The following is a 12399-nucleotide window of genomic DNA, read 5'->3' as shown; positions in this document are numbered from 1 at the left end:
TAATTATAGAAAAGGTTATTTAATTATAAATGAAATAAATTCTATCAGGGAAATGTAGCCTATAGTAGGGGAGGTGTTAATGGGGAGAAATGGCAGACTGTGAGGGAGACAGTGGGATGAGGGACAGAAGCTTTCCTGAAGAGGCAACTTCCCAGCTGAATATCTGAAAGGCAGGCAAATGGCTGGAACAATAAAATATCATCCTGAGTGAGGTAACTCAGACCCAAAAGGACATGCATGGTATGTACTCACTAATAAGTGGATATTAGCCAATAAAAGTACAGAACACCCAGGATACAGTCCGCAGAACTCAAGAAGGTTAACAGACTGAAGGGCCCAAGTGAGGATGCTTCAATCCCACATGGGAGGGAGAAGAAAGCAAACATGGGATGCTGAGGGAGGGAGAGACATGGGTGGGAGAGATCCAGCAGTATGAATGAAAACAGGCAACCTCAGGAGATAGGAGGTAGGCGGACCTGGGTCACCAACCAGGCAGCATACAGCAGCTGGTACAAGGCCCCCAACAAATACATAGCAGAGGACTGTCTGGTCTGTATAGACTTGAGGCCCCACAGACAGGGGAGACCAGGAGGAATGGGATGAGGAACAGTTGGAGGGCAGAATGGGAGGGGGATAAGTACCAAACTTTAAAGAATGTTTAAAGATAACTAAAAGGAGAAGAAGAAATGATAAGGGAGATATGCTGGGGTTGAGTCTGGGCTGGGCTTTTGCTTAGAATGAACAGTCTGTGTGGGGGCAGCAGAATACTTAGCGTTTTGGAGAAATGAAACAGGGGTCAGTCATGAGCATAGCAAGAGAAGAAGGAAGAGAAGATTGTGGAAGTGGGTGGAAAGTAAGCCTGAACACCCTGGTTAGTGGAAATAAGGAATTAGAATTTTATTCTAAAAATATCGGTAGGAGCCGCTCTTATGAGTTTGTCACATTTAAAGATTGCTCTGCATGAAGGGAGGGTAAACTCTAGAAGCCTTGTCAATAGTTCCACAGGGATTGCAGTGCTTAAATCAGGACTATGTTAGAAGAAAGAGAGACACGAGACCCTGAGAGGTATCAAGGAGTCAGAACATGGTGACCACCTTGAGACAAAAAGGCAAGGGCTATTCTTCAAGGTTCGTGATGTATACGGGTAGGTAGATAATGCTGTCATTTTTGAGAGGGAATTGGGAGATTGGATTCAGGATGTTGAGTTTAGGGGTAGGCAGGTTGAATTTGAGATGCCTGAGGTGGGTGTGGATGGAGAGCACTCTAGCAGGGAACTGAAGACTCGGCCTTAAAGGCCACAGAGATTGTGATACTGTGCGAGTTTTGTTTTCTCTACAGAGAAAACAGATCAAAATCACCATGTCTTTGAAAGTCCTAGAAAAAGGAACAGAAACAAAAGCCACAAAACCCACCATATACAAAACTGACTTCAGAAGCACCAATGAATATGGACTTCAGCAAGGTCTCGTAAATACAAGCCAGGTTAAGACACATCCCACAGACAAATGTCTTAGCTCCTTTTTAATATTTCAGCACTTTCCCCCGGGTTCCTTCTCAACACAGCTCCTTCGTCTCTTTCATTTCTTTCCGTCACCTTTCTCTTCACCCTTGCTGCTGTCCCCCACCTCATCTTCCACAAAGGAGCCTTTATTTCTGTGTGTAAGTTCAGTTGGCTTGTGCTTCCTGTCATTCAGAGTGACACGGTGCAGCAAGATGAAGGTCTCTTTTAGAAGCTACCAGCCCGAGATGATGGGGTGAGAAAAGAGGGAGAATAGTAATAATAGACAGACGTTTTCCTGTAAGGAACCATGTTGGTGGCATATTCATGAGAGTGAAGTTCAGAGACTGAAAACTGAAGGGAAGAAGGGAAAGGCATTACATGAGTTGTGGTCTGCTAATGAGAGAAAGAAAGACAGCATACTTAAAAACGCCATGTATTAAAGGCTCAAGAAGGATCCAATGATTGATCGGTCAAATCCATTGAAGGCCTCTTTGCTAATTTTAAAATGAGAAAGCTTCAATTTTTTTAAAAAATATATCTACTTCTAATACTTTCTGCCAATGGTAGACTGGTAGACCCCAACCTTGAAGCAATTTTTGCAGTGACCGTTTGTTTTGTCTAGACACACCAACACAGCTTTTTACTATTCTTTTTTTTTCACTTGTGCAGAGCAGAGGAGGGTCGTCTGAGTAGATGAGCCTTGCTTTTTGTGTGGACAGATGCTGAGAGGAGGAGAGGTAGTCAGATTTGAACGTGTTAAGCTCAGAGGTGACCCCACAACAACACTAAATTGCTCAACAGACACTAGGTAAATTAGTTGGGTCTTTAATAGGTGGCAGAAGTATCCAGTTGGTTGAGAAATGCATGCTTCTAAAGAGAAATAAACATTTTAAATGACAAAGCAAAGCAGATTTGGCAAAACTGTTTCAAACAGTTTAATGTATTAGAAAAGGGAAAGTGGGTAATTAAATATGACTTGAATTGGAATGAGCGTTTATCACACGAACTTTGTATTTCCTTTTTACGTGACACATTCAGAATTTCCTTATGTGTCTATCCTGGCTTTCTAAACATTTTTCTACGTATTGCTTTCCATTATCCAAGAGGGAAACACTAATGGGCGGTTCCATCCTTTATCTTGGTATGTCTTTACTAACACAGTAGATTGGCTTTTGCCTTCCTCATTTGTTTCCATATCTTAGCATTGAGAGTTAGCAGTTTCAACAGAGGAAAAACTCAAATGAGCTAAAATGCTGACTGGGCCAGACACAGGAGTGGGCAGGTGGGATATGCTTAGTTTTTTGTTTTTTTTTGTTTTTTTTTTTTTGTTTTTTGTTAAGCATACACTATGCTTTTTAGACTCAGCTGGAGAAGAAACCTGTAAACAATACATTCTTTCCTCTAAATAGTAATTCTACCTCAGCATATTGCTCTACCTGTGGGCTTTGTAGAATGGCTGAATGTTTAAATTCCTTCCTGCAGGACATTTGCTAAAGGCTTCGCCTAAGCTCGTTGTGAGTCTGCTTGGAAGTCACGATCAGATTAGAAATTTGTGGGTTATTTGAGCAAGGCCAATCAGGGTTACTTTTCTTACGCTCTCATGGGCTTCCTTAAAATCCTGACCTGAACATTCCTCAGATGGGGCCACAGCCAGCAGCGAGCTATTCCTCTGCTTGCGAAAGGCAGAACAGATGAGCAAGAGAAATGGAAGCGAGCTCACTGTAGGCTGCCTCTTTCTTTCACTGAAGCTTTTAGCTGCTGCACAGAGTAAGAGGCAGTATAAATCAAACATCTCTGGCTAATAAAATTACGACAGTTTGCCTCTTGCTGCACATCCTGCTTTATCACGATAAAGAAGCACGTAGCTTAGATGTGGAAGTGGCCCGTGACTCATCAGGCATTTTGCAGTTGATCAACCCCACCAGAAGGATAGGAAGCACCACTGAGCTATGGCTGTTTAAAGACTGTGAAATGTGGCCGGTGGCACCGAGGCAACTGATGGTAAATCAGCTTTCATTTCCCCTCTGGGAGCACAAAATCAACCTTGGCATTATCAGGAAGAGAAATGAAATCTCTAAATATTTCTCAATGTTTTGTCACCTCTTCCTGTTGAGCTGATTTAACATAAAGTCTCCTCCAAGTAGGAAGTACAGGTATTATTTCATTTCATCTCAAAGGTAAACTTCATAGTTTTCTTCTATAAATTATGTGAAAAGCCTCCAATTTGCAATTGGAGAGGCAGCTTAAGATCAATGGTGTTTTAAAGTAAAATATTGTTAGTAAAATATGTACTTTGTATTTTGTCCCAGGCCAGTACCTTGGCAGTCTCTGAAAACAGTGATATCCTGGCATTTGTAGAAACATATCAAAAGGGCTAAGAGAAGTTGCTTATAAATGCTTTAAGTTAGCTCGGTTGCTAGGGGTTTGTTTACTGGACTTTTGACTATATATTTCTTGCAAGACCCCCATTTACCTATTTCCACATTTCAAACCCCTCTCTGCTTTTTTATCTTTTCCTCCCATTCTCTGTAGTTGATAATAAGGCTCTGCAGGCAGTTGTAAAATTTCTGTCACCTCTAAGATCTAAAATACTATTCCAAAGAAACAAAACCCCTTTTATTCTTTTTTATTATTCAGGTGTGAATAATGCATGATCACTGCAGAGAAGAGGGCAACATCAACAACCGTATCCGATGAGCCCGTTGCTCAGATGGAGCCCTGTAGGTGTCTCAGTGGAGTTGATACGTGATCATATTTTATTTAACTTCGGATCATTCGTTTTCCATGGCAGAGTATTAAAGACTGTGGTCTGGCAAATTTCTGTTTTTTGGTCTCAGGGGCCAAGGCGAATACTCAAATGAGTTTATGTGAAAGTTCCATTCAGTGTTTGATTACAGAAAGCATATCTATTTCTCTCCATTCCTACTAATCACAGAAGAGGGCAGGCTGCCAACTACAAAAACAAGTGCTTGGGCTGCATATCTGAAATATTTGTTGGTATTATTATTAATCACTTGAAAATGCCATATCTGTTTTTTAATATCTCACCACATCCAGCATCATGGAAGGCAATAATAATCCCATTTGTTGAGCAGCTGTCTGCTATGACTAACCAGCAAAAAGTTCAGTTCGTATTTGGTGTGGGACTTGGTTGGAATAGATAATTCTTCAATAGCTCCCAACCAAGACAGTGCCCCTAATAAGGAACTCAATTGAGAACAGCAGAGCAAAGTCTGAAGAAAAGCAAAAATGATTAATGTTTTATTTGTGCACCACATTTCTCTACATTACATACAATCTATTTGGAAACAAATATTGACACCCACACGGAGAGATGGAGTTCATGTTGACTAGGAATTTTGAGAATATCATAAAAAAGTCTTTCTCCCTATAATTATATACCAGAAAGTTGTATACTATTATTATGCCTGTGTTATAGGCTCAGGAACAATAGATGTATTGTTCAATAACATCTACCATGTGCTAGACATTGTGCTAACTACTGGGATATGATGCACTGAAGTTCAAACACAAAGTCTTGGCTCTCCTACAACTTATATCCTAGTAATAGAGATGAAAAATAAGGAGGTTAGCAAGTGATATTCAGCAAATGAAAGTAAAAAATAAAACAGAGAAGAGAGATGGGGAGCTTATATAAAATTTGTTTTCAATTCCAGATATACTACCGAAAAGATAAGAAAAAAAAACCCCAAAAACAAAAAAAGTGTACTACTTTGATGATTTTTGTGTAAAAACACTGCTGGAGAAGAGTTCACAGGAAAGGGTAACTGCTCAGGTTCGTTATATCCTCGTTCCAGTGAGCAGCAGAGAGGGAAGAAATGCCATAGAAAATGATCTAGAATCTTGCCATATCTAAAATGGTTAAACTTCAGTTTTCAAACAAATACAAGCACTGCTATTTGGCCCCTGTTGAAAGACAAGAACTAGATTTAGTCAGCCTTGGACTGTTTACTTCTCCCACTGTGTCAACAACCTCATGCAGGTCTCAGAACACCCTGGACCAGTGGATGCCAGAGATGTATTCATTTTATCAAAATGTCAGCATGAATTATTTTCATCTTGTGGCTGTGTATCTTGACCTTTGAACTCTGTCCTAGTTTCTCCCTATGACAACCATTGCTCAATTTTTCTCTACTATATTAGACAGACTTATATGAAGTTTTCTTCTAGAGAATTGGTGTCTTATGATGTGTGGATATTGAAGCACAAAACCAATTATTTTTAATCTATATTGTGTAGTTAATTTTTATACTATACTGTATAGTATAAGAAAAAGAATTATATAAACATTAGTGTATTGTCAGCATGATGGCTCAATAGGTAAAAGTGCTTGTCATCAAGGCTGAGGATCTAAGGTTGGTCCCCAGAGCTCACATAGTGGAAGGAGAGAACTGACTTCTTCAAGTTGTCCTCTGACCTGCGTGCATGCCCTGCTACTCCCCCACCCCACAAACATACACACACACAAACACACATGATGTGGCACATACCAACTCCACCTCCCACTCAAGGTAAATCAATAAAAGCAAGAAATAACAAGAATTGAAAAGAAATATTGAAGTAAAGAAGGAATAGTATGAAAGCAGAAGATGATCTTGTCTGAAGTAGTTTACCTTTAAGTAGATCAATCACAATTCACCCAGAGAAACATGATCCATGGGATGCTACACGTTAGATAGATAGATGGTAGAGGGACAATAGATAAATATATGATAGACGCTATGCAGGCAGAGGTTAAATGGATGCTAAGTATTAAAGTAGATAGGTAGTTAGGTGAATGGATTGGTGAGTGGTAGCTACATAGGGAGGAAAAATCAGAAATGGTAGGAAAAAAGAAGAAATGGAGGAAGATAGATCACGACGGCTTGGCTTCTACACTGTGAGACCTGGTTGAGTGGGTCCATTTGGAGTGATAGGAGAGAGAGGCTCACCAGCCAGATCGAGCATATTCATGTCAGGGGAAGCTCTCCACAGGGAGAATTTCCTCTCATTGCCTGAAACAGCTTTGCTCTTAAATTCTTCCTGCCACTCAGTTCATGCCTACTCAGATTATGAGAGATTAACTACATAACCTGAATGCTGTCTGGCGAGGGGCTTCCATTAGTCTACAGGATGCCTTCAAAGCGATACCTGGCACTGTTGTTTGAGTAACTCATGACTTCAGTCCAGATGGCCTACCTGAGAGAAAGCAGAATCTGAAGTTCACCAGGTAGATTTGAGTTTTCAGAATCCTTACTGGAACACGTACAGCAAACCCTTGAAATACATCATGCTTTTCTTAAAGCTTTGAGCTTAAAACATACCTTTTGTGTTTCAATGTGTTGTGTGCTTGGGTGTTTTCAGCTGCTCACATGTCACAAACTAAGAAATTCACTTTCAAATGTTATGACACATCAATCCATCCAAGGTCTTGCCTTCCGAACTGGTTTTACATTGAACGCCAAGCCAAATGCAAAGGATTACCTGCTAGTTACATGCACCATTTAGGCCCACAGAGAGCCCTGCTTTCCTTTTTCTTGTGAACGAACTCCATTAAGAACTTTACTGTAGGCAAAAGAAAAAGAATGGCTCCGACAAACTGAAAATGCAAAATAAAACGAAACAAAAAATAAATTCCAGTGTGCCATGCCAACTGGCTGGGCCTGGAAACCAGACTGGGAGTAAAGGCAGATTAAGAAAGACAGACACAAGTAATGTAAAGCTGGCATCTGGTGGACTTGGATGGAGATGCACCAGCGTTAGTCTAGACACCCAGCTCCCTTACGACATTCTCCAGAGGAGACAGCAGTGTAGATGATCCTGACAGGCGTCTCTATAGTGGAGCAGACTCAGGAAATTATTCATCCTGGGTGAGGAACTTTGGTTGGTACTTTCTGCATGGACTGCTTTCAAGTAATGGTCAACTGTCCATCAACATCTGTATTCAGAGGAGAAGCTCTTGCCTCTTCCCTGAGCCTGACCCGTGAGAGGCTTTGCTATCCTCTCGAGTCTCATGCATTGTCATCTTTGACATGGCCATGCTATTGCAAACAATACATGTCCTGTTGACATTTCATCTGCTTTCTACACCAGTTTGTCTATTTTTTTTACAGGTATGGTGTGTGTGTGTGTGTGTGTGTGTGTGTGTGTAGATAGGCACTGCATTCACTCCTAGAAGATATGATCTTCCAAAACTAGTCCATAGAGTCCCTTGGGTGTCATTGGGTCAGGACTTGTCATGTGACCCAGCTTTAGCCAGGGCAATGTTAATCATTCCTATAAAACAGAAGCTTGGTAGAAGAAATCACTTTTACTTCAGTCTGCCTTCTTGCTTGGGAAGCCTAAGCTTATTCTGTAGGTTGGAAGCTACACAACCCATAGGAGATGGGCCCGAAGTACTATAAACATGGTGTGGATTGTGGAGGCTCCCGATGATGCCCTTTAGGCTCTGAATTAACACCCCACCCATATTTAATGTGCAGACATCAAGAATATTGGTTATATTGTAGTGGCAGAGACTAAAGAGTGTTCAAAGAAAACCAACCAAAAATGAAAATAAATACCCAGAAAGGTCAAAAAAACTGATAAGGGGGATGTCAAGGGGACACAAGACCCCAATAAAAGACCTGTCAATGACCAATAGTTGAACAACAAGGAAGCAGAATAAACCACACTTCCACTAGATTGTGCAGCTACCGCTCCATAATGATCTACAAAGTAAAAGGAGATGGGAAACAGACTGGAAATGCAAATGTCTATTGAGGGAGTTTATCCACTCATTGTCCTTAAAGCCAAGGCCTGATCTGAGCTATCCTGTAATGATTGATCTGGTCATTTTTTAAGAAAAAGACTGTTTTAAAATAATTTAAAAATATGTTGTGATGGAAAATAGAAAGTAAAGAAACTAGGAAACACTCACAGATAAAAATTATGAATTATTTATTTGCTAATAATCAACAAGCCACTAGTAAAATCAGATTTTATTTGTATCATAGTAAGATATTCTGAAAGGCCAGTGAGTCCTAACAGATGGTCCTCGAGTCTGCTCTAGACCAAGAGCTCCAGCGTCTCTGAGTCAGAGCCCCGGCTTTCCACAGCTTCTTCCTGCTTCTCCCTTCTTACCGCTAAGCATCAAGCATAAATAGCTCATGCTTGAGCTTTAAACTCTAGCCCTTGTCTTTTGACCTTAATCCAGATAGTGAGCATTCTCCTGCCTCATGCGAACGCATCATCCTCCCCACTGTCTCGTATCCCTCCTCTCTTGTGTAGTGCAGCGGTGTTAACCACTTTTGATTGGTACTTGGATCGATGACGTGTAAGTGTGATGCGTAGCTACACCTAGGTCACTAGAACCACCACATCTGCCTCCTTGTTCCCCCATCTTTGTGCTGGCTAGGATAATTGGCTCATTGGGTCACATGTTCTTGTGGCCCCTCTCAGTGTGGTTAGGCACTTTACCCTCCTCCGACTCAGAACAGGCCAGACGCTGCACTCAGAAGGACACACTGTTACATATATATCATATAATTTTTGAAATGCCAACTTCTTTTTATTTGGATTGACTCTATTTTTTTATTTCACCTTTTCTTTATTATTTACATGACTTTCTTGAAATATGACATACTATCAATAGCCTATTATGTCACCTGGAATATAATATTTTTAAATGATGATTATCTGTATGTTATTGCTTAAATTTAATACATGACATGCAAGTGTAGTTGGAGCACAGTTTTCCTTAGAAGTTTGAAGAGTGGCTAAGTATCTCAATGGTGCAACCGTTTGAAGTGTTTGTGATTAGCACACTTGCTATATCTGGGAGATTGTAAGATTTTAAAAATTCTGTGTTAGCCTTGTGCTTCGCTATTGTGTCATGTGGCAAGTTCTTTATCCATTTTCTATGTGTTTGGTTTTTATTTTTTCTTTTTTTTTGGCAGTTGCTTTGCCAATTTTAATTTCTTATATTTCCATTGAATCCAAATATTTCATACCCTTAATCTGATTATATTGTTCATTTTTTCTGAAGATTTTTTTAAAGAAAAAATATTTGTAGTTAAAAGTAAAATCATTTCAATGGTATACACTTTTATTTTTCTCTGGTTATTAATTATAGGAACTGGAGAGATGTCTTAGGATTTGACAGGCTTGCCACACAAGAATGCAGACCTAGGTTCGGATCTCCAGTACCTATGCAAAAGGCCAGGCGAGTGGATCCCTGGTGTTAACTGACCAGCGGGCCTAGCTCAACCAATAGGCTCTGGGTGTAGTGAGAGACTCTACTGTAGCAAACCTCTAAAACAAATTTACTTGTCAGAAATTTTGCATTTGGAGGTGTTAGAAGGGGGATAGGGAAGGTAGAAGGGGTGACTGGGAGGGGTCAGTGAGAGGGATGTAAAGTAAATAAGTTAAAAAAAAACTAAATGAAAAGGATTATTAAATTTTGATGGTTCACTTGGGTCTTTGAAAATAACGAAGCCTCTATTCCCTAGCTTTCCTAAATGCTTTAGTGTGAAATAATGCACAGATTTCAAATAACATGTGTGTGTGTGTGTGTGTGTGTGTGTGTGTGTGTGAGAGAGAGAGAGAGAGAGAGAGAGAGAGAGAGAGAGAGAGAGAGAGAGAGAGAGAGAGAGAGAGATGGAAGCCAAGGACATTTGATTCTTTGGAGCTTGAGTCATAAGCAGCTGTGAGCTTCCTGATGTGCATGCTGGGAACTGAACCCCTGCCTTCTAGAAGAGCAGCAAGCACTAGTCTTTATGTCTAGCCCTACCTTTCTTCATCTTATTGGCTTCTTAGTTTGTAAGCTCTAGGTTGTGGTTTTTGCTGTGTGAAGTCCCTCAGCTTGCCCTTTATCAGAATTTAATTCATGCATTTCTTTCATAATGTATGTTTTGTTGTTTCGTTCCTTAGCTGTCTTCTAAGGGGAGTTTTTAAAAATATGCAGAGATTATGGGATGTATAAATTCTGACTTTTTTTATCATGAAAGAAAACAAAGTTTTATTAGCTGAACATATATTTTTAGTGGAAAATTCTTTCTAGGCTGTGATAAACTAGCCTAACTCCATTTTAAGATTAAAAGTCATCTTGCTACATAGTCAAAATAAGTTAATTCCTGTTTTCTGTAAAATTTGGGTTTGATCAGGCCTTGACTCATTTTCTGGAACTTGACATTCCACACCCTAAACCCTGACCTCCACCCTGATAAGATGTTCTGCCGAATAATTTTGCAATCTTAATTTTTATTAATTATTTGGTTCATTTACATTTCAAATGATATCCCCCTTCCTGCTTACCCATCCCCAAACACCCAATCCCATCCCTCCTCTTCCCCTTTCCCTTTCTTCTAAGAGGGTGCTCCTCCACCTCTACCCATTTCCACCTCACCACCATCCCCCTATACTGGGGCATTGAGCCTCTTCAGGACCAAAGGCCTCCCCTTCCATTAATGCCAGGTAAGGCCATCCTCTGCTACATATGGATCTGGAGCCATGGCTCCCTCCATATTACTCTCTGGTTGTTGGTGTGGTTCCAATTAGTTGATGCTGTTTTTCCTATGGGGTTGCAAGTCATTTTAGCTCCTCCGGTCCTTCCCCTAGCTCTTGCAGTGGGGCCCCTGGGCTCAGTCTGATGCTTGGCTGTGAGTATCTTCATCTTTATTGGTCAGGAGCTGGTAGAACCTCTCAGTGAACAGCCATACCAGGCTCCTGTCAGCAAGTGCCTTTTGTCATCAGCAATAGTGTTGGGGTTTGGTGTCTGCAGATGGGATGGATCCCTAGGTGGGATGGTCTCTGAATAGCCTTTCCTTCAGTCTCTGTTCCATTTTTTTGTTCCCATCTTTCATTTGGACAGGGACAATTCTGGGTTAAAAATTTTGAGACTCATGGGTGACCCCCATCCCTTAACTGGGGGGCCATGCCTATCTACTGAAGGTGGTCTCTACAGGTTGTATCTTCCCTTTGTTGAGTATTTCAGATAAAGTCAGTGCCATTGGCTCCTGGGAGCATCTCAAATCCCCAGAGTCTGGGGTTTTCTGTCCCTCCATGACCCCTCTCTCCATCTACCTTCTGTGATTATTTTGTTTCCTATTCCATGTAGGATTGAAGCTTCTACACTTTGGTCTTCCTTCTTAATCTCCATGTGGTTTGTGAGTTGTATCATGGGTATTCTGAGCTTTTGTGCTAATATCCATTTATCAGGGAGTACATTTTATGTCTGGGTTACCTCATTCAAGATGAGATTTTCTAGTTCCATCCATTTCTCTGAAAATTTCATGAAGTTATTGTTTTTGATAGCAGAGTAAGTAGTTCATTATGTAAATGTACCACATTTTCTGTATCCATTCTTCTGTTGAGGGACATCTAGGTTGTTTCCAGCTTCTGGCTATTATAAATAAGGCTGCTATGAGCATAGTGGAGCATGTGTCCTTGTTATGTGTTGGAGTATCTTTTGGGTATAATACTACTAGTGGTATAGCTGGGTCTTCAGGTAGAACTATTTCTAATTTTCTGACGAAATTCAGAATTGATTTCCAAAGTAGTTTTATCAGCTTGTACCAGCAATGGAGGAGTGCTCCTCTTTCTCCATATTTTCACTGAGAATTTTTTCTTTAGCTCTGTACCCCATTTTTAACAGGGCTATTTTATTTTCTGTAGTCTAACTTCTTGAGTTCTTTGTATATTTTGGAAATTAGCCTTCTACCAGATGTAGGATTGGTAAAGATATTTTCCCAATCTGTGGGCTGCTGTTTTGTCTTATTCGCAGTGTCCTTTGCCTTACAGAAACTTTTCAATTTTATGAGATCCCATTTGTCTATAGTTAATCTTAGAGCCTGAGCCATTCATGTTCTGTTTAGGAAAATTTCCCCTGTGCCCACGTGTTCAAGGCTCTTCCCCACTTT

Source organism: Rattus norvegicus, chromosome 2 (genome assembly GCF_036323735.1).
Source record: "Rattus norvegicus strain BN/NHsdMcwi chromosome 2, GRCr8, whole genome shotgun sequence".
Lineage (NCBI taxonomy): Eukaryota > Metazoa > Chordata > Mammalia > Rodentia > Muridae > Rattus > Rattus norvegicus.
Note: the sequence above shows the minus strand (reverse complement) of the source record.